This window comes from Squalius cephalus (genome assembly GCF_949319135.1).
Source record: "Squalius cephalus genome assembly, chromosome: 4".
NCBI classification, from domain to species: domain Eukaryota; kingdom Metazoa; phylum Chordata; class Actinopteri; order Cypriniformes; family Leuciscidae; genus Squalius; species Squalius cephalus.
The window spans coordinates 26,922,040-26,945,964 of record NC_137125.1 but is presented as its reverse complement, the minus strand read 5'-3'; the positions used below and the strand labels follow the sequence as shown (position 1 = coordinate 26,945,964).

Below are 23,925 nucleotides of genomic sequence, written 5' to 3'. Positions count from 1 at the left end.
ATGTAAATAAATTAAGGTCTGCTCTATCTCCATAGACAGTAGGCTATATAAACGTCTATCTCCCTCCCCTTAAGAAATAAATAAAAAAATTCGTTTGTACTTCACAGTAGTGTGTGTGTGTGTGTGTGTGTGTGTGTGTGTGTGTGTAGTTTCAAAAAATTGCGCGAACGTTATCACAGTTCGTGTGTGTGTGTGTGTGTGTTGCACATCCATAATGGCAAAAGGGACGCGATTAAAACTTTGTAAGTACATAAATGTATCAAATAACCATTCCGAGACGTTTAGTCCATTCTCATTCGTGTTTATTCTGTGCCGGAGTCTCTTCATCATCTAGGTCCAGCAGTGGGGCGGGGATATGCAGCTCATTTACATTTAAAGTGGTAGACGCCAAAACAGCTCTTTTCAAAACAGGCCCCAAAAATGACATTTTCAAATGGTTATAATAAATTAACTGTGGCGTATTTTGTGCTGAAACTTCACAAATGCATTCTGGGGACACCCAAGACCAATATTACATCTTCTAAAAAGGGGCATAATAGGTGCCCTTTAAGTGTGCTGCATTAAATCTGCTTGTTTTAGCCAAGATTATGCTACAATATATTTTCCTCAACTATATTTAAGTTCCCTGTTAAAGGAATAACCTTTCAGTTTTGTAAATTCCCATTAATTCCCTTATATTCCTGTTAACTCCCATGGAAATTTTCCAACTTTGAAAATTCCCAGAATTTTGCAACCCTATTCATTGGCTTTGATAACATCATGGATTTATTGAGCATGCATTGACTATAGCTTTTAAGCACAGCACTGTGCTGCAATGCTAGGGCTTTTCACCAAACAAAAATGATAATTTGCTTTATTGCTCAAATCAATATTACTTGTGTGTGATCTTGAGAACACAGTGATATTGGTAGGCACATCTACATGTGCAGAAATATAGGCAGATAATTTATTAAGTAGTTTGAGAATATATCACACATTATAAGCAATAGTAGGGCTAGTAACTTTACAGTGTGCTGCCACTCTTTCCACCACTCCAATAGCACTAGGCAATAGCACACACATTGAATCAAAAGGCTTACTTATTTAAGGTAAACAACTCACAATGAGCAATGATCTCACCTCGTCTTTCCTCATTTCTGCTCTCAGTCTCAGCCTCATCTCCAGAACAGCAGTCAGAACTGGCCAGTGCTGCTACTGCTGGTGTGTCAGAACCACTGGTTGTTTCTGAAACTGGTTAATGTTGGCAACCTGACGTTAGCTGGCCTGGCCCATAATTTACTTACAGCAACAAGCAGCCTGGTTGACAAACTAAGCTAAAGATTTAACATTAGCATACATACATTAGCAGCAGCTGTCTGGAGTTGACTATTTTAACTTTAATTGGATGTAGGTGCATAACAAGCAAACTCAGTTCACCTTTTGGAATCAGAATCAGAATCAGAATCAGAAAGAGCTTTATTGCCAAGTGTGCTTGCACCCACAAGGAATTTTTCTTGGTACTGAAGCTTCCAGTGCACATATACAAATACAAATACAACAAGAAACATAGTAATACAAATTCTAAGAATAAAAATATATAAAAAATAAATAAAAATAGTATAAAAGTAAAAAAGTAGGGTCACAGTTGGGTTTAGTCCGAATAAACATTTACAGATTATGAACATATTTACAGTATTTTGAGTAGTATGAATAATATAAATATAAATATCACCTGAGTTAGAGAATATTGCACTAGACAGTGGGAGTCTAGCGCATGTTACAGATTTCTAAACATATTTACAGTATTTTGAGTAGTATGAATAATATAGATATAAATATCACCTGAGTTAGAGAATATTGCACTAGACAGTGGGAGTATTGCACTTACAGGCATATGCCTTGGGGGCATGTTAAGTGTTCAGGAGGGAAATGGCCTGTGGAAAGAAACTGTTCCTGTGCCTGGATGTTCTTGTGGCCAGTGATCTGTGTCGCCGTCCTGACGGTAACAGTTCAAACAGGTGGTGTCCAGGGTGAGTGGAGTCTGTGATGATTTTACCTGCTCTCTTCCTCACTCTGGAAGAGTACAGGTCCTGGAGGGTTGGCAGGGGGGCACCAATAATCCTCTCTGCAGTCCGGACTGTCCGTTGTAGTCTCCTGATGTCCGATTTGGTAGCTGAACCAAACCAGACAGTGATGGAAGTGCTTAAAACAGACTCAATGACGGCTGAGTAGAACTGGATCAGCAGCTCCTGTGGCAGATTGAACTTCTTCAGCTGGCGAAGGAAGTACAGTCTCTGCTGGGCCTTTTTCACAATGGAGTCAATGTGATTTGCCCACTTCAGGTCCTGAGAGATGGTAGAGCCCAGGAACCTGAATGACTCCACTGCTTCCACAGTGCTGTTCATGATGGTGAGAGGGGGGAGTGCTGGGGTGTTTCTCCTGAAGTCCACGGTCATCTCCACTGTTTTGAGTGTGTTCAGCTCAAGGTTGTTATAACTGCACCAGACAGCCAGCTGTTCAACCCCCAGTCTGTAAGCAGACTCGTCACCATTTTGGATGAGACCGATGACAGTGGTGTCGTCTGCAAATTTCAGGAGCTTGACAGAGGGGTCTTTAGAAGTGCAGTCATTAGTGTACAGGGAGAAGAGCAGTGGGGAGAGAACGCGCATTTAATTGATCATACCTCACTGAATACCGAACTGATTTGCACACGTTTTTTTTTTTTCCTGCAAAGGTCATACATGTAGCTACGATACAGAACACATGGTTCGGCGTATTTTAATATTCATAGTGGGCTATTCATCAGGCATATATTCTGATATATGATATAAAGTGATCAGACGTCCGAAATCAAAACTGGGAACATAATCCCCGAAAAGGGGGGGAAAATGGGGACATTTCCAGTTTGACTTTCAATCTCATTGGAAAACCTAATGTTGTGTCTTCAAAAACAAAACGGGGACAGAGGTAGTTTTTTCTGTATTTAGCCAGGGACAGGCAACCAAAAACGGGGACTGTCCCCTGAAACCCAGTTGATGTCTGGTCACAGTATGATATGTGATGTAGGCAATGATAGGTATTTTGCAAATCACACACTATAAATATGATAGAGACGCAGAAACAGATAGTGGCAGTAAAGTCAGATATTTTAATAAGTTGAAGAAACAATATATGATAATATTATTATTACTTTTGTTAGGGTGAATTACATGTGAATAATACACAGTGTTGGGCAAGCTACTTGGAAATTGTAGTTAGCTAAGCTATCAGTTACTCTGCAATGAATAAAGCTTCACTACACAAATGCTACCACCCAGTCAAATGTAGCAAGCTAAGTAACACAAACACAGCAGAAGGCTAGTTCACTACATAGGAAGCTACTTTAAGTTGCGATAATTTCAAATGACAAGAAAAGTGTAGCTTGTGTGGCCAAGCTACTTGATAAAAGGAGTTATCAAGTCTCAGTTTACCAGTGCAGTAAACATAGCCTAGCTAGCTGGCTACGATTTCAGTATAGTAATATCAAAGCTTGCTCCTTCTCAGCTCTCTGGTAATAATCTATTCACAAAATACAACCAATAGTACGGTAATGTTAAATCTTACTTGTGAAAAGTAATCCCCCGAGCCCTGTTTGCGATTGTCTGCCGATTTGAGCAGTAATATGCTGCACTGTGCTCGGCATCTTGTGTCTTCTGCTGCTACGCAACTAGGAGTATGACCAGTTCAAGATGGCGGCTGCATTTCTTGCGCCCAGCGGCCAATAGGGCGTCTACTTTCTATTATGTCTATGGGTACGATTTGTCAATCTAAACTACGCAAAAACGCCTCTGTTCATGCCAGGGTTATTATAGTTTTGCATTTTTTATTAGTTTTTATTTTTATTTCGTTTTGAATTTTTGTTTTCAAATTCAGTTTAGTTTTAATTAGTTTTTAAAGTGGGTTTGCTAGTTTAGTTTATTTTTTATTTTTTGAAAATGCTTAGTTTTAGTTTAGTTTTTATTAGTTTTAGTGTTAGTTTTAGTCTTTTTTTGTAATTTGGGTTATTTGTCAGGGGCAAAATTCAAAAAGGTCAGAAAAAGTATTGTGTAATAAAAACTCAACAAAAACATCATACAATTTTAGAAAAAAATTCACAACCCATTGAAATTCCTTTACCTCTTACAAAATCCACACGCCGTACCAAAAATCTACACATCAGAATTCACACCCTATACTAATACCACAGCCGTACTATAGCCTGCTATAGTAATATAGTACTATATATAATATACTATATAGTAACCATAGCCTATAGGCTATGGTTACTATATAGTATATTATATATAGCAATGTTTTACAGTGAGAGCCCCATTAAGTTATATGAACTTACTCCTTGTCTTTAACTCAAATTGCAATGGTAAGTTGTAGAAATTGAACTCAAGTGTATAAGTTTTCTAAAATTAAACTTAAAGTTATACATTATGTTGACTACCTGTGATTTTTGTCTGGCTTGTAAAGTTCATTTAACTCGTGGCTGTAAGTTACGTTGGGGGAGGGGTGATACAGAGCAAATACCGCGAAACACAGAGAGAAGTTATCGCCATTTTGAGTTGACGCAGCTGCCAGCAGGAGCCATTACGTGAATTCGTGCTGAAAAACAAAATATCCGTGGAAGGTAAGTTTTTCTTTTTAATTTGTAATTATAATGAAGGACATTACGTTTTAATTCTTGTAAGCAGCACATTGACCGTTCTCTGCGAATTTAATGACACCATGGTGTTTTCCCTCACCAGTTCACCTTTTACCAGAACACCAAATGTAAAATAATTTAATTTATAACTTTGGTTCATAGCTTATACCGTATTTTTTGTTTTAACTCGTGCTTATATCGTAATTTTTTCGTATTTAACTCGTGGCTGTAAGTTACGTTGGGGGAGGGGTGATACAGAGCAATACCGCGAAACACAGAGAGAAGTTATCGCCATTTTGAGTTGACGCAGCTGCCAGCAGGAGCCATTACGTGAATTCGTGCTGAAAAACACAAAATATCCGTGGAAGGTTAGTTTTTCTTTTTAATTTGTAATTATAATGAAGGACATTACGTTTTAATTCTTGTAAGCAGCACATTGACCGTGCTCTGCGAATTTAATGACACCATGGTGTTTTCCCTCACCAGTTCACCTTTTTACCAGAACACCAAATGGTAAAATAATTTAATTTATAACTTTGGTTCACAGCTTATACCGTATTTTTTGTTAGTTGGTGGGTGTGTAGTAAACGCGTAGCTGCTATAACGTTACTGGAGCGGAAAATCATTGTTTGCCTTTGAACAAATGTCCGTTGCCAGCTAAGTTAGTTAACTTATAAACATTACACAGCTTACAGTTAATTTCTGGGCAATCTAAGTGGAAATCACATGGTGATGATCGTGTTTGAGGGGTTAGGCCTATATGTCTAGTGTAAGGTTAGGACTTAATATGAATTAAACAATCCGAAAATACTGCAGGGTTTTTCCGGCCTAGAAAATTAATATGGCAGGCGCTCGCTCGCAGCTACCTGTACACCTCTCGGTTGTTGAATTTGTGCGCGAGTACTTTTATCATGCCAGCTGAAGGTTCATTTTTGCGCGTTAGAGACGAATATTGACATTGCTTAATTCAAGTTCATGGAAACTCGTCTTCTCTCCGCTGCGGCTGTCGATAATTCTCTAACGTTGCTATAACTTGCTACAGCATTCAAACGGCGCGTCGCGTTCGGTAAGTTAACGACATTCAGCATGTTAAAACTATGCCATGATATATTCATAATACAAGGCTCGAAATTGCGACCATTTGGTCGCATATGCTCCCGAAATTTAATCTGTGCGACCTAAAAATATATTCGGGAGCGAGTGCAAATAGCTGCTAATGGTTGTGGCACGACCTGTTTTCAGGGAGCTGATTATCACGCGAAATTTAAAAGGCTTAATAAGAGAGATGATGAAATAAGGTTTTTAATAAGGCATTTAATTTTTTTTGGTCGGCCGCGAAAGCGAATTTAATCCCGCCAAGGCCTGTTTTGATCGGTAAGTGACAGATGACTGACTGCTGCGCTTGTGACAGCCGAAATAAAGGCGCACCTTACTAAAGGCGCATTACTGAAAGAACGAGCAGAGACTCCAGAGAGAGAGCCCCGGCCTCGCGCGCGCCCTCTCACCGTCTTCAAACTGTCTTGCTCTCTCTCTCTTGATTTTTAAACTGTTACTGGATTTATTTGTATCTTCGTAGAGATTAGTAATGCAGTGCAAAGGTGCTTAAAATATTACCTTCCATCTATATAATACTGGGTAATATAAAACTGGGTATATTAGATTTTAAGTATTACACTGACCTTCATTGAGAACGTGCAATACATTTTTTCTTAATTTTCTTCTTCCTCTTGACAGATTTCAAGAATGTTCCCTTAATGAAGTGGAAATGTAAGTTTTGTGCATTCTCTACTAATCATCAGGGAAGAATACTACAGCACTACAAAGAGTTTCATGGGCATCATCGTAGGAGTTCAGGCCTCACCTGTATTCATAAAGACTGTTTAAAAACTTTTCAAACCCAAGCCGAACTTAAAAATCATTTAAAAGAACATAAAAAAGGATACAGGATTTTAACCAAATTATCCTGTGATTTATGTAAATTCTCAGAGTCTTGTGACATTTACAAATATTTCATCCATCTGAAGATTCATTTGAGAAACCGAGAACTTGTTAATTGTCCATTTGCAGGTTGTTTTTTCAAGTCTAGTGTGCTATCTACTTTTACTTCTCATAGAAGTCGCTATCATAAGCCTTCCACCTTAGAAAATTTCAGACCAGAGCTTGTGGCAGAGCTTGCTGTTTCTGTGCCTGTTGTTGAAGACGACTTTGTTTCAGACACTGAAGATATACTTGAAACTGAGTCTGTATTTGAGGCGGCTGGATCTGGACTTGAAAATGGCAAGGCCATCCAAAATCAGTTGGGATCTCTATTTCTCCGCATGCAAACACTTTTACATGTATCTAATTCAGCAGTACAGGAAATAGTTGATGAGTTATTTGACATTGGAGATTTTGCTCATCAAAACATAAAGACTGTCATTGATAACATTTTGAAAGACAACAATTGCAGTGTTGATCCCTCTGTTGTAACTTCATTGACTGAAGAATTACAAACTTTGAACCCACTCAGATTGCTCTCAAGGGAGGGGCCTCTTGGCACGGAGCGCAAAAGACAGTCATTTTATAAAAATAACTTTTCTGTTATTGAACCAGTTGAGTATGTGTTAAATGCACAAGAAAAAAATCATACTTTTGTTTATGTTCCTATTTTAGATTTGCTCAGTAAACTTTTGGAACGAAAAGAGGTACTTCAGACATTAGAAAGATCCAGTCAACTTGAAGGTAATTACGGTTCAATTCGAGATGGAGAATATTTTAAAGAAAACAAGATTCTCTCTGAAGAAAAGGGTATAGCTCTTGGACTATATATTGATGATTTTGAAATTTGTAATCCGTTAGGTACTTCAAAAAAAAAGCACAAAATTTGTGGGGTATATTGGGTGATTGCCAATTTACCCATACAACTTCGCTCAACATTATCATCAATTTATCTAGCTGTGTTGTGCAAAACTGTACACATAAAAGAATATGGTTACAGCAAGGTTCTAGAGCCTCTAATTAGGGATCTTGAGCTCCTTGAGAGAGAAGGTGTGTTTGTTCAGAGTCTTGGCTCTAATCTCAAAGGGACAGTTTTGTATGTATCTGCAGACAATTTGGGTGCACACTCACTTTCTGGATTTCAAGAGTCTTTCAATGTTGATAAGTTTTGCAGATTTTGTACGGCAAATCGTGTAGATCTTCAGCAGTATAATGTCAGAAGTGGGGTTTTTACCTTGAGAACACCAAGATTGTTCGATGAAGCCATTAATGTGCTAAAGCAAAGTGATCTTTCTTGTGTTGATGGTATAAAGAGAGACTGTCCTTTAAACAGACTGGCTCACTTTCATGCTGCAAAAGGATTTCCACCGGATTTTCTACACGATGCATTTGAAGGAATTGTACCCGTGGAGCTCTGCATATGCCTCTCAGATCTGATTGCTAAGAAGTATTTTACATTGAATGACCTTAATGAGAGAATAAAAACATTCCCCTTTCAGTTCTATGACAAAACTAACAGACCCCAGACAATACAAAAAAACTTTCAAAAAAACAAAACTATCGGTGGCAATGGACACGAGAACTGGGCACTTCTGAGATTTCTTCCACTGTTGGTTGGCCACTGTATTCCAGAGGGTGAAAAAACGTGGAATATAATTCTTGAATTAAAAGACATTGTTGAGTTGTTATCCAGCTCCTCATTCACAACTGAAACTCTGTGCTACCTGCAAGCCAAAATCTCTGACCATCGACAGTTGCTTTTAGAAGTTTTCCCATGTACTAAATTGCGTCCTAAACATCATTATTTGGAACATTATCCTATGTTAATCCAAAAATTTGGTCCCCTAATTGAATTTTGGACGCTAAGATTTGAGGCAAAACATTCTTTCTTTAAAAAGGTGGTCCGTGATGCTGGCAACTTCAAAAATGTTCTGCACACGTTGGCCACAAGACATCAACTAATGTTGGCATACTATCTGGAGATGCCAAGTGTTTTTAAACCAAGCATTGAAACTGGTCCTGTATCTGTTGTATCTGTGGACATCTTGGATGCTACTATCAGGGTGGCAATATGGGACAAGTTTAAAGGCCTGGACACTGTTTCATTCACATCCACCGTGTATTTAAATGGGACAAAATATTCCAAAGGAATGGTGATCTCAGTTGGGCACACAAGCGGACTACCAGATTTTGGGAAAGTACTCGAGATCTGTTTAGTGGATGGTCGCATACTTTTCATTACTGAACTGTTCACAGCTGGCTTCTTGGAACATCTAAGGTGTTACCAGCTCGCCAAAAAAGACCCTGCAGTAACTGTGGCTGTCCAACCTGAAGAGCTGAATGACTACATCCCCCTCGTCGCATACCTTGTTGATGGAAAGCTGCTCATTACTCCAAGGACATTCATGTTACAATAAGGTATAGTAAACATAAATCTTTAAAATCTTGCTGTTTAACTTGTTTACTTACTCCAAGCCTAATGCAATTACGCAACAAATTTAATGCAGACCATGCTGTTCTTTGAGTACAATTTCATGGGCTTTATATTGCTGCTTCTGATATCTGTTACTGTTTTTATTTATTTTTTCACAGTTATGCTGTTGATTCCTCCTCGAAGTTATCACCTCAAGGCGTGTCACCCTACAGAGTGTTCCTGAGCCAGCCAGGAAGCTATATGAAGGACATTCATGATAAGATAAAATAAGGTAAGGTGAACTTTTTTAAATATTTTTATTTTTTACTGTTTTATTTGTGTACTCACTGCTGGCCTAATACAATGACACAGTGGGCCCTATTTTAACGATCTGAAACGCAAGTGTCAAGCGCAAAGCACAAGTAACTTTGTGGGCGGGTCTCGGGCACTGTTGCTATTATACCAGCGGGATAAATGACTCTTGCGCCCGGCGCAAATCTAAAAGGGGTTGGTCTGAAGTAGCTTCATTATTCATAGGTGTGGTTTGGGCGTAACGTGAAATAAACCAATCAGAGCGTCATCTCACATTCCCTTTAAGAGCAGGTGCGCTTGTTCTAAAGCGGATTCCTATTATTTGCCAGGCGCACGCGAGGAGCGGTTCACAGCCGTGGAGAGCAACGCTCTCGTCAGGGACGTTGGGGATGGAGAAACGCACCCAAATTAACTTCGGTGAAACAGGCGTATGATAATTTGGGTAAATGTGTAAGCTAGATGTATGCTTTTATAATAAACTCTATCTATCTATCTATCTATCTATCTATCTATCGTAATGTATGATTTGCAAAAATAACTGCTGCGTCTGTGTGTAGATGAGAGAATTAAAGTGATTGATTATGGCCCAGCATGCGCCCTTAAAATAGCACATGAATAACATGCGCAATACGTCACTGACTTTAAACTGTTTTTTTTTTTTTTCGGCCAGTGGCGCAATTGTTTTATAAACCATAGCATGAGGGAACGTTTGCGCCGGAACACGCCGCCTCTTTTGCGCTGAACTGCGCAGGGAGCGCAAGTTCATTCCCTAGTTTAACGACGTGCTTCTGTGGAGGGAAAAGCGCGCTTTGCGTGGGTGCAAAATTGGAATGATACATGCGTCGGTGTACAAAGTCAATTGCGCTGGGTGCAAGATAGGGCCCAATGTGTTTAATTCAGTCATTGCTGTTCTTTATTCATTGTACAATTTCATGGCTTTTGTCTGTCAGAGGAGCATGTTTTCTCATCCGAGCATGTGGATATTGTTGAACGTGAAACTATAAACACAATAACCGACTTGAGTATATATGTTCGTTCTGTAAGATAAATGTCGACGTCTGCTTTATTAGCATTTTTTTCCCCACTCACTATGCTTGAGCTTAATACTTTGGCTCTTTTGTTTTTGATTACATATTGTTTAATGTTATCAGCTAAAAGAAGATATAATGTAAGCTTGTTGTGAAATTGACTAACCATCATAAGCTTGTTCAGAATTGGATAACTTGATGCATTAAAAAAAGTATTTCTCATTAAACGTCATTTAAATAAACTAATTTGAGTACAATACTCTTTAAAAATGCCCATCCCTACTTTTATCTATACTTTTACAACCTTTTGCTTTTGTTTTATTGTATTGTCATCTAGTTACAGCTGCTGATTCCTCCAAGATGCTTCTCAGAGTTATTGTGTCACCTCAAGAAATAAGGCGTGTTACCCTACAGAGTTTGCCTGAGTCCGTTGAGAAATTATGTGAAGCACTACGCACCAGTTTGGGTTTGCAAGGAAACTTCATTCTACAGTTTGAAGATCCAGATTTTGGAAATGAACTCTGCAATTTGACAGATATCAAAGATCTTCCAACTGATCGAGCAACACTGAAAGTTTTGTTCACATTTTCTGATTCAGTTTCTCACCCGACATTAGATTCTGCAAGCTTGAGTTCAGCTAATGCTTCATCAGTGGATTGGCCTGATCCTTTTGTAATTCCTGACTTCTCCCATGATGTTGAACTTCAACTGAGAGCAGCAAATGATTCCTATGCCAGAGATGGAACAGTCATTGTTATCTCCAAGGGTGTTAAGAGTGAAATACTGGACAAACTAGCTGATATGATATCAAAATACACTCCATATCCTAGTAAAGATCAGTATGAAAGTGTAGCCAAAGCTCTTGTAGCAAAGCACCCTTGTCTCCAAGAGCCAGGTTCTGCCAAAGGATGGTACTGCTGGGTGTTCAGTTTAAAATTCAAGATGGGCAATTACCGTCAGAAGTTGATGGCAGCTGGATGCCCTGAAGTTGTTGTAAATAAAAGAAAGCCTGGACAGACAAGCTGCAAGGCAGTCAAGAAGTCAAAGAAGGGAGAAATCCACTATTTGCCAAATCTACCTGAAGGACAATCTGCAGTCACTTTAGAGGAGAATCGGAAGACCATGCTTTTAGAGGTCCAAAAGTGTGATCCAGACCTGCAGCTTCTTGATGAACTGATGAATGCAACATTCTCTCAGCGAAGAAAGGAAATCATTGGTGACGAGCCGCTCATCTCTGTAGTCAGGGACAGATGGCCTGCACTCTTCAATGAGAGACAGGTAACCAGTGCCAACTCAGACATTCACAGCAATATAAATTACAAGGAAATTATGTATTTCCTTAAATGGGTAGTGACATGGCTGATTTAAATGAATTTGAGGTTCACATATGCCTGTGAAATAATTTTCATCTGTATGTGCTGTCCCTAACTACTCTGTCGCTCTTTTCCCTCTCTCAATCTTTGCTGTCTTATGTGTCTGTTTCAGATAAGTGGAGAGTTCAATAGACTAGTCACCACCGATCTACTGCAGTCATTCTTAAATGGACTAGATGCCTTGGTGCCAAGTCTTTTAGAGCTGTACAAAGTAGCTGTATCTTCAAGCAGGAGGTTGAGCCTTAGCAGTGTTATGCAGTGCCTTGATAAGGAGGTATGAATAACAATGAACTAATTATTTTACATTTTATTACTTAATTCAATTTTGGTTTCTAAAAAATACTGATAGGCCTACCTGAAAATCACTGATTATTTCATTATTATTAAATTATTTGTTCTTTTTTAATTAATAACTGTTTACTTTTTTAATAATCTTTGAAATTGATATTTGACCCTAATCAATATTTACTAACATATGGATTCTAATTTGTATAATGCCAGTCACTCTGTCTTGTTTACAATTGTTCGTAGGACACAAATCAGAACAGAAGAACAGCTGCCTTACTTGGTCTTCCACACTTCTTTACAGAGGATACTTCGGATATAATCAAGATGTGTGATGTAAGAAAATATATTTACACATTGTTAACGCACTTATGATACTGAATTCATTGCAGAGTAGTAGGGATGGAGAAAAAAATGATTCTCTTAACTGTCATGATTTTGTTTTTGTGATATATATTTTTAAAAAAATAAAAAAATAATTAATTAGCTTCATTTTAGTCTTTGTTTATAATAAATAATTGCCCATACAGTGGCTTTTAGCCTAATTTGTGCTTCTCCAGTGGCTTGTTTTGACTGTCATCCCAGCCTTTTAGAGCATATATTGAAATGAAGTAAAATCATGATATGGCTTAGTGCAATTGTCATTCTTTTATTGCACCATTTCTATAATTTTATAGACCAAATCTATTACATGCCTTTTGAATTAGGATTGATACTGTCCATTTGTTTAAAGGTTCATGGTGAAACCCTGGATGTCATTATGAAGGGAATGCGTGTTGGACTACTGATTGGACACGAAGGTGTCCTGAATGATGCATTTCCTCTTGATGTCTCCAACGTGGCTGTGGTGGTAGAAGAGACAATTGTTCTCCATAATCTCAGAGACATACCCACTGGCTTTGCTCTGTTAATGGGCACAATCTACTGCCTTAACCTTGAATATCCCCGCAGTATGAGGTACTCCTTCGAATTCCTGCAGAAAGTAATCATGAAGATTAAAACTGACCACTGTTCTGCCAAGATACATGGACTTAGAAACAAACTGCTGAGATATCATTTATAGACTGGTCTCAAACCATACATCGGAGGGAACATGTTACATTTGCAGTCTTTGTCTTCAGTTACTTGACACTGTTCAAATTTGATATTACCGACCATTTCAAGTAAAACCCAAGTACTGCTGAAAAATCTCAGAATTATAAATGTTTAGATGTGTTTTTAATGCAAGGTTGTTAATTTTGAGAATTTCTGAAGCTTTTGCTGAGGGGACACTTATTGTTACTTTGCATTCTGTTCTTTAATTTAGCTGATTATAAGTGTTTTTAACTAACTGCTGGTGTTGTCATTTACAATTGCAAAGACTCTGTTCCTATAAGAAAGTATGTGAAAGATTAAATGGTTATACAATAGGTAACATAATGAAACTGTTAAATAATAATCCTTTACTTAAAACCTTTTTTTCCTAACATGAATTTTGATATTACCGACCATTTCAAGTAAAACCCAAGTACTGCTGAAAAATCTCAGAATTATAAATGTTTAGATGTGTTTTTAATGCAAGGTTGTTAATTTTGAGAATTTCTGAAGCTTTTGCTGAGGGGACACTTATTGTTACTTTGCATTCTGTTCTTTAATTTAGCTGATTATAAGTGTTTAACTGCTGGTGTTGTCATTTACAATTGCAAAGACTCTTTGTTATAAGAAAGTATGTGAAAGATGAAATTGTTGTGGAATTTTGTAACATAATGAAACCGTTTAATAATAATTCCTTACTTAGAACCTGTTTTCCTGACATAAATTGTATCATAAAACCAATGTTAAATTTATGCAACATTGAACTATTTACAATAAAAATATTTGAGCAGATGATTTGTTGATTATGAGTTTTCAATAATGTAACCTAGTAAGTTGTCTTAACTTGGAGAATCAAGTTGAAACAATGAATGTTCATAATGTAACCTAGTAAGTTGTCTTAACTTGGAGAATCAAGTTGAAACAACATTTGACAAAGTTGTTTAAACTCAGAGAATCAAGTTGAAACAACGAATGTTCATTAGCTAGTTAACTTGTAAAACACAACATTTTGAGTTGAAACAAAGAATATATTTAAGTTGAGTTAACTCAAGTTTTTAAGGCAGCAGGTGAACTTTCGTTTCTAAGTTTAACAGACTTGAAATGTTTTACAGTGTACTCATCTGAATTGAAGCAGCAAACATTCAGTGTAAAAGTAAAAAAATGACATAACATATTTAATATTTGAATCACAGCTTAGGGAAGAGTGGGGGAAAACGCCCCCCTGGGGTAAAATGCCCCCCACCTGTTTTTCCCAAAATAACAACTAGAGGTAGTTAAGATCACTGATCTATATAGAATGACTGGATAGCTCATGACGTTCTAAACTGCCACTAGGCAGTGAAGCCACCGGAAGTGTTCGAGCGGCCATCTTATGATTCCCTACCAGCAGAGGGCTCCAACGGACGTTATACAGACTGGTAGCTCCAACGGCACTTTTAAGATGACCCGCTGTGCAGCATTTAACTGTAAAACGACGTTCTCAAAAGGATGTAGAAAAACTGCCCACAGGTTGTAATTCTAGCCCTTTACGTAGTAATTTATATTGACAATTATCGCTATTCCTGCGTTGTTTTCTCAGAGACAAGAGTAATGCTTCTTCAAAAAAAAAAAAAAAAAAAAACGATAAAACTGTCAATAGCCTATAAGAAACCCCAGAGCAGCAATAATCACAATTAAGTGTCCAACAGCGACACCATTTGACAGCTTCAAAAGAGCTTCGTGCAGAGTCAGTTTACCGTTACTTTAACGTTAACCCATACAATTTGTATCATGCATTTCCTGAACATGTACTTTCTAACTTATCAAACACTTTATTTGAACAAACTACTTATCTATGAAACACAATCAGAAAGAGCTATATTTCAAGTACACATATACAGGGAATTTTTCTTCAGTGACAAATCTTTCATTGTTTTATTTTACTGTTATTTTTTTATCTGCCATTTGAAATTTAACAGCTTTAATCAAGTGATGTTCAAAAACTGTCAAACCATGTGCTTAATGTTGTGTAAATAAAAACTTTATTTGGCTTTGTGTACAACTTTGTAGATTTCCAAAAGATCCTGTCAGGAGTAGAGAATGGGTTGTAAAGCTCAGGAGGCAAAACTTCAGGCCATCTGCTTACTCCCACGTATGCTCTGATCACTTCACTGCTGAGTGTTTTGATAGGACAGGACAGACAGTCAGGCTTTTCTCAGATGCTGTGCCATCAATATTCAGTTTCCCTCCACATCTGCAAAAGGTAGACATAATTGCTTAGTAAAGTAGATTAAAGGGATAGTTCGCCCAAAAATGAAAATTCTGTCATCATTTACTCACCCTCAAGTTGTTTCAAACCTGTATGAATTTCTTTTTTCTGCTGAACACAAAAGAAGATATTTTGAAAAATGTCGATAACCAAACAGTTGATGGACCCCATTGACTTCCATAGTAGGAAAAAAAATACTATGGAAGTCAATGGGGTCCATCAACTGTTTGGTTATCGACATTTTTCAAAATATCTTCTTTTGTGTTCAGCAGAAAAAAGAAATTCATACAGGTTTGAAACAACTTGAGGGTGAGTAAATGATGACAGAATTTTCATTTTTGGGCGAACTATCCCTTTAAGTCATTTCTGGTTAGACAAAAGTAGTATCAGAGAAAGCTTATTGTCAATATAAATTCTAAATAATACAAGAGGAACACAAACCTTGTTTTCTAGGAACAGACCAACAGAGAGGCCCCTGTATTAAGGGACACACGGGCAGTGTTGGACAGCAGTGAGGACACCTCTGACACCACAACTGATAATCATCATCAGGCTCCCACAGCAAATGAGCACAGCTACTGCTTTGCCAGTCCAAAGACCCTCACCAGAAGGCTGACTAAAGCAATTAAAACAATCAAAGATCACAAAAAGAAATCCAGAATGTACAATAAAAAAAACAGGAGAAGCACAAAAAAATTTTCAAACCTACAGAATATCATTCAGTCTCTCAGGGAATCTCAGTTAGTGTCAGAGAATGGAGCATTCATGCTTGAAAACTGTCCTGAAGTGCCATTAGAAATCCTGAAGAGAGAAAAATGTGGTAACAAGAAATATCACCCAGCCTTAAAGTCATTTGCACTTACACTGCAATTCTATTCAGCTAAGGCCTACAAGCATGTCAGGGAGACCTTCAACTTGGGTTTACCTCACCCATCAACAATAAGAAGGTGGTACAGCGGCACTGGAGGAGATCCTGGATTCAGTGAAGAGGTACTAACCTCTCTCCAAGCTAAATCATCTGCAGCACAGGCCAAGGGACAGGAGACGCTCTGTGCACTAATGATGGATGAAATGTCCATTATGAAACACATTGAATGGGATGGCAAAAGGATGACTGGTTATGTAGATATTGGCACAAAAATAACAAATGAAGGCATACCAATGGCAACAGAGGTACTTGTATTGATGGTTGTCTGCATCCATGACCACTGGAAAGCTCCAGTGGCATATTTTTTAACACATGGAATGACTGGGTCAGAGAGGGCTACTCTGGTGCGGCAGTGCATCCATAAATTGTCAGATGTGGGAGTGAGGGTGGTATCCCTGACGTGTGATGGTCCATCAACACATTTTTCTATGCTCAAAGACCTTGGAGCAGACTTGCATTTCACAAACCTGAACCCCAGTTTCCCAGATCCATCGCACAGCCACAGAAGGATCCATGCCATCTTAGATGTCTGTCATATGCTGAAGCTGGTACGCAACACCTTGGGGTCCTGTGGCATTATTGTAGATCCCTGTGGAAAGAACATAAAATGGGAATACATCAAGTCTTTACACCAACTGCAAAAGGACGAAGGGCTACATCTAGGCAACAAACTGAGATCAGCTCATATAGATTGGCAAAGTCAAAAAATGAAAGTAAACCTTGCTGCACAGACCCTAAGCGCCAGTGTGGCAGATGCCCTCCGGTTCTGCGAGCGACACCTGCAGCTCCCCCAGTTTGCTGGCTGTGAACCAACATGTAAATTCCTGGAGACATTTGACCGCCTTTTTGATTTGATGAATTCCAGAAATCCCATCGCCAGGGGAATTAAAAGTCCCCTGAGGCCCATTAATGAAAACACCAACATGTCCTTCTTAATGGAAGCTTACACTTACATCAGTGGATTGAAAGAGCCAGGCATTAATGGACGCCTCCTTGTTGAAACGGGCAAGAAAACTGCCTTCCTTGGCTTCCTGGTGGCAATCAAAAGTTTTAAACACTTATATGACACGTACAGATGGTGGTCAACCAGAATGAGACTTTTACCGCCGCCGTTCCCGCGGCGGCAAAATTGGGATGTGTATTTGCTGCCTTTTACCGCTGAGTGGCGCTGTAATCACAGACTTTGAAAAGTGTCAGTTTATTCTCTTTATGACGTAATCTGCCGCGGCAGTAATTTGAGTTGAGGTCACAGATAAATTCAAGATAAATATTGTGGTTAAACGAATTCAAATTCATTAAATTCAAACAAAGTAGACACACGTTAACATTGTGTGCCCAGTTTTTCTATAATTTAGAAAGGCTATGTCAATAGGTTACTTGTCATTTTCTTCGTGTTATTTTAATGTGTTTGTAGATTTATTAACTGAAACATAACAGTGAAATAAATTAAAATAATTTACCGTGAAATTAAAACATTTTCAGGACTTGCAGCTCCTAAGCGATGTAGTCGGTTTAAGCATTCTTTGTTATATTCAGAACTAAATATAGCCTTACATGTTACAAACTTTTAAAACAGAGAAAATAGTAGACGTTGGCGATTCAGACGGTAGCTCTGTGGTCAAAGCATTAACAAGAGCCTCTCGGAGCTTCAAACGATCTGAGATCGAATCTCAGTGTAGCCGACAGTGTTGTTGATGCTTAAATATGTATCTGTTTATTAAAGTCAATCATCTTGTTTAATTATCAATTGTACATTACAACATAAATTTGCTACATTCCCGCTGCAAAGACGACACATCTGATGAAGGAAGACTGTCAGTCGATCGCACCAGAAAATGAAGATGATGAAGCTCGTCTTTAATCTGCTAAATTATTTTTTTTTGTGTGTGTGAATCATTCACGAGATTGAGATGACTGACAGTATACCCGGCCATATCAACGGAAGACATTTTTCAAAACAGATCGAACAAATCAGAAAAATACTTTCAATACAGTATTGCTTTCAATTAAAAAATAAACAATGAAAATGTAAAAGAAAAATAAAATTAATTAAGTTTGAAAACCCATCGCACATTTTAAGATATGAATAAAGTGTCGGGACAGTTTATTTATTTAAACAGGGTTGCATCGATAGAGTTTATTCCCTTTGTGATGCAAAATAAGAAACACAGAATCTTAGGCCTATTCTTGCAACATTTTAAATTTCTATTGTCAAAGAAATTGCAGCTAAATTAAAAAATTAAAACGGTACAAAACGGAAAAAGTTCAAAGCAACATAAATTAAGAACAGGCGTTTTTCTTTGCCTCTCTCGCGCTGGATATTTTTTTAGTAAGTTTGGTCTCCCTCACTGCGCGCGGTGGGTCTTTCTCGAAATTAAGCATTTCAGCGTAAAAAAACACCATACAGCTGATAATACTGTATATGTCGCTGTGTGTCATCCACACAAATCACGAAAGAAAAAACTGTAACAAATAGCTTTTGTTCCTTCAAAGATACAACATGCCTGGCTGAATTCACCTTACAATAAAACGAGGTGGGTCGCCAATAAAAGAGCTCTGTATCTGCTAAATTTAAATTGTTTGTGGAAAACCTATACAATCAATAAAACTACAATATATAATTTAATAAGATATAGGGCCTACTGTACATAGGCTATGGACTTTTGGAGATTTTGAGATTAATCCTTAAAAGAATTTTGCCTTTGCCTGCTCATCAGGCTGGCTCCGACACCATGAAAGACGGAACATTAACACCTCTGTCCTGCACCCCCACGATAAAGCAAAGTATTGCCTTCTCCAAACCCCCCACAGGCTAGCTGAGTTTGCAAAACAAAACAAAGAGTTTGCCACTCGTCGTGCCAAACAAATTATAAACTTCAATATTTAATTCAAAACAATCTCAAAACGCTTTGTGACATTTTGAAAAGCCGTGGATGCATTACTGCCACTGGAACCATGAACGCAACAGAATACTGGTTCTGATTTTATTGTTTGTCGTTTAAACGTCATATATATGAATTATTATAGGCTACAGAAGTAAAGTCATTGTATAATATTTGTTCCTTAGTGTAAAATGGAAATGCATGGCGATTTTATTTTGTAAATAGGCAAAAAAATGTTTTAGAAGACAAATCTCTCTGCATCAACAATAGACTATAAAATGCATTAATAGGCTAATATAAAAACACCAGTAGTCCAAGTTCGGGATTCGAACCCGTGTCATCTAAATGATCGTAACGTAAGTTCAACCACTCGGCCACGATTCACTCGTTGCGATATGGCCTAACGTTCCAGTGTGTGTTCGCTCACACGAGCGAGAAACGCTCTTCATTCAAATGAACGCGCCGCCGCGTTTGTTGAACACTAATTCAACATGCCAGAATAAAACCTGGCTTTAGAACAATGCATAGTGCCACTCGTCGTGGTGTGCCAAAAAATTACAATAATTTAGTTTAATTTATTTCAGTGTTAATGTTTGAGTTAAAAAATCCTCTACAAATTAAATTAACACAAAGTCGGCTATAAGAGTCCTTTAGGCTACGTAAAAAAGTAAAGGGCTTACAGTCTTAACATTTAGGCTACTTTGCTTAAATTCGATACATTTATTTTCAGTAGGGCCTAATACATTTGTAGGGATGTAATTTCAGTATGCTTTACCAACGCTATGTATTCAATTAAAGTTCCAAGAGGTCTGGTCTCTATATTTCCTTCCCAGCTGACACTAATATGCAAGTGCACAGCAAAAATCACAACTTGTGCTTGCTGGAACGCAAGTTATTTAAGGTGTCTCAACTGTACACAGTCTACAGTGTGAATTCGTTACAAGGTTTCATTTAATTACATTAACGTGCAGCAATTTGTACAAATAGAGTCTATAGGCCTACTATACTGTTGTAGACATTAAATAATCTCATTTAGTATCATATTTGTTAAAATATTATAATGTTGTTTTTTCAATCTATGTTGAATATGAAAAGTGAACAGCACGAGTAAGATAGGATGCATTATATCGAGAGATGGATATGGAGTGGGTCAGACATGATTTTGACCACTTCATTAAGTTTTGTTTAGTAGAAACCTTTTTTTAAAGTGAATTTCGTTTTCTATAAATTGTATCTTAATTTTAATAATTTTTTCATCACCCAATTGTCTGGATTCAATAAGTAAGAGAAGCAAACAGACACTAATCATAGAGGCGCCCGTGAGGTCACTTGCATTGCACGTCAGCTGGAGCGCATCTCATCCTCCTAATTTAACGAAACTCAGCGTATGCCTCACACAGACATGATAAATACATCAAATACACAAAGCTTGAAATGTCTTCAAACGAAATAATTCAAAACGAAAAAGAAAAAGGCTACTCTCTGATTATGTCTTTGTGCATTTCTCTCTAGGTGCGTTCACTACAAATATGGCGATCGTCAACTTCATCTTTGCAGTCGACACTGTCAGAAAACACTAGTTCATTGATAAAAATCATATGAAGACAAGGCATATATTAAGTTATTTTAGCTGTTATGAGAAAAATAAATCTAACAAAACCTAAAATCTAAATCTAATAAATAAAAATAAAAAATATTAACGCCAATTCAACATGCCAGAATAAAACCTGATTTTTGAACAATGCGTAACGCCACTCGGGCTGGTGTGCCAAAACACTACATTTTAAACTTCAATGTTTAATTCAAAACAATCTCAAAACGCGTTGTGAATTTTTTTTAAAGCCTAGCCTATATACATTAAGGGCATTGAAACCAGGATCTTAACTAAAACGTGTTCCGCGTAATCTCTCAAAAATTATGCCACACTACTCCATGTAATTTTTTTTTTTTTAAGGACTGCTTTTGAAATCACTATAAATTACTGTGCAATTGTATCGCTCACGAGAGCTCTTCGTTTATCTAATTCCTCAATAGAATAGTAAAAATATTCAGCGTCATTGCTCCTAACATCGTCTCTATTTTTAACTTTTGATTCTATTTTTTTAGCTGTAAAATTGATTCTATCTTTGGTTCTATTCTGTTGTAGCCTAATAGGCCTATTTATATATATGAAAAATATGCCTATTATTTAACCCACTTACATTTTAAAATACGGCAATTGCTGCTGTTTTGCACAATGTCCCTTTGCGCCACCTGGCGGTCATTTCGGGAACGACTTTGAAATGCGGCTGGTTTATTTTCGCCGCGGTAATTTCGCCGCGGCGGCTGGCGCGGCGGTAATAGGCATTCTGGTTGACCACCATCTGTATGTGAGACCACCGACATCGCAGTTACAATATCTGCTTTCCTTCAAATTTAGCCAAGACCACCTTGAGCTGTTTTTTGCTGCCATTCGCTCAGCTAATGGATGCAACAACAATCCCACAGCGAGGCAGTTCAAGTCAGCATTCAAAAGAATGGTAGTGAGACATGCCATCAAAGCCAGTGGCAACTGCTCTCCACTGGACAGCACAGTGGTACTGGAGGCAACACCTTCTGACATGTTTTCATTTCGGCAAAGCGACATGCAACCTGAAACAGAAGAGAACACAGACACAAATTTCACTGTAAGCCTTCCCAGTCTGTCCATGTTTAAAGAGGCTGTGGTTGGATACATAGCTGGCTTTGTAGTCAGAACAGCTACAAAGAAAATTCACTGCCCTACCTGTCTATCAGGACTCAGTGTAGAGAGCTCTTTCCAAGATGAATTTGGACACACCCTCATCGACATGAAGTCCCGAGGTGGACTTATCAGACCATCAGACAGTGTCCTAAAAATCTGCAAAACAGCTGAGAGGTGCATTCAACAGCACTTACTCACAAGGCACGTCTCAGAATTGGACAGCAAATTTAAAACCAGGCTATCCACACAGGTTCTGGAACTCCATGGTGGCTCTGCATTTAAAGAACTTGAGGCACACATGTTCAACCTAGAACCATACAACAATCGCATATTCCTTCTCATTAAGTACATTGCAGACAGCTACACCAACATCAGGCTCCACTTCCTTGCGAAGGAAACATCTGCTGCATCACACTGCAAACGGCTGCGCAAAACCCTGGGCAAGCTTGTTCTGCACAAAAATCAATAAGATAAAGAACCGTTTCAATTTCCAGCAATCCTTGCCGACATGAATTCACTGAAGATTAAAAACAATTAAACCTCTAATTTTAAACTTTGACCATGTTTGTCTCTCTCTCTATTTTAAATATAATTATATCCATATAAAATCATCTATTTTTAAAAGGTTAAAAACATTTTTTTGCATTAAATAATATCAATACTTTATAAAGCACTGCAGTTTTACAAACAGTCTACTGTAATGTTAGTAAAAGCATCTGCATCCATTGTTTTTCCTGACAGTGTCATGCCATCCTTATAACGATATAATAATTCGTTAAAACGACGACTTATTTGTTAACTTACCTCGTTTTAATAAATCGTGGACACGTTGAACTAATTCCCTCCCTCATTTTGATTTAATGAATTACAACATGGCCACAATATAGTAAAACAAGGGAACGTACGTGCTGAGGTATTATTAATTCGTGACCTTGAAACAATATTCACCTGAATATTCACCAATTCACAAAAATATAACTTTAGCATTCGTTACTTAATCAATAGTATCAAACTGTTTTTCTTACCTGTGAAAATAGCTCTTCAGTGACGGCCAACTTGTGTTCTCGTACAGCCTTTAATCCCTTTTGCAAAGAAATGGCCGTTTTAGTCTTTTATTAAACAGGCCTATTATATTTTAAACGCGTTTTTTAACGAGCAGTTAAGCAGCTTCTTCTTCAGTCAAAGGGAAAATAACAAAACAAAAAACTCTTTATTACTGCCACCTGCTGTTAGCCTAGACAGACACTCTCCAAGCTCCTCTACCCAGTATCAAACAATTTTTTAATAAGCATGAACAATTTCCGACTTTAAACAAATACCCATTTAAATGCTTATGGTGTTTGCTTTGTAAAAATGTGCAGAGAGACTTTAGATTTTAAAACGGTGTCTCGATAGGCAATGTTTTCTCAGTCAAATCATAAAATTTCCTATTGATTCAATAGAACGCGTGAGCTCACTAGGGAATACCAATATGGCGGCGCGGTGGCTTCACAGTTTATGACGTCATGAGCTATCCAGTCATTCTATATAGATCAGTGGTTAAGATACATTTTTACTGTTGCTATGCACTACGTTGATAACGGGGATGTACAAATCTCTATGGAGAAGCTGACACCAGCGACATATTTGAAGAGAAGAGGATTACATGGTAAATGCTATAATTTTCAGATATTAGTAAACAAGTGTTTAAAAGAATATTGTTCTTCAGGATATCGCAGTGATGTATGATAGATGAATAGTGAAATCTGTAGTTTTTTGAGATCATATGTTATTTATAAGGAATATAATTATATTTAAAAAATTAAACATTTTTTAAAAAAAGTCATAGCTTGTGGGGTAAAACGCCCCCTACGCTGAGGGGTAAAACGCCCCACAGGGGCAATAGTTTCTCTCTATCATAATTACTATAATAACATATTTCTGTTTATCAAATATTTTGTTTTACACTTAATGCAGTATAACTAGGTGGTAAAATTAAAATATTTGAACAAAACATGAAAAAATTACCTCAAGTGAGCATTAGCTTGCTAGCACA

At 37.7% G+C, this 23,925-nt stretch overlaps 1 protein-coding gene and 1 long non-coding RNA gene across 6 annotated transcripts in view; one reads left to right on the top strand and one right to left on the bottom strand.

Annotated features, from left to right (window-relative positions):
• The window catches only part of LOC307157471 (uncharacterized protein), a 191,593-nt gene that overhangs the window by 134,651 nt on the left and 33,017 nt on the right, over window positions 1-23,925 (top strand). The gene's annotated exons all lie outside the window — the stretch shown is intronic.
• Window positions 15,111-23,113, bottom strand: LOC307157474. 5 transcript variants are annotated; one of them, XR_013820997.1, is made up of 7 exons: window positions 22,916-23,113; window positions 21,933-22,341; window positions 21,598-21,799; window positions 17,006-17,317; window positions 16,068-16,875; window positions 15,800-15,974; window positions 15,117-15,343 (listed from the first exon to the last, which is right to left on the bottom strand). It is a non-coding gene; the product is annotated as an uncharacterized lncRNA (long non-coding RNA). The 5 variants fall into 5 exon arrangements; XR_013820998.1 differs by having other exon boundaries at window positions 17,020-17,317; XR_013820999.1 differs by having other exon boundaries at window positions 15,131-15,343; window positions 16,068-16,159; window positions 16,284-17,317.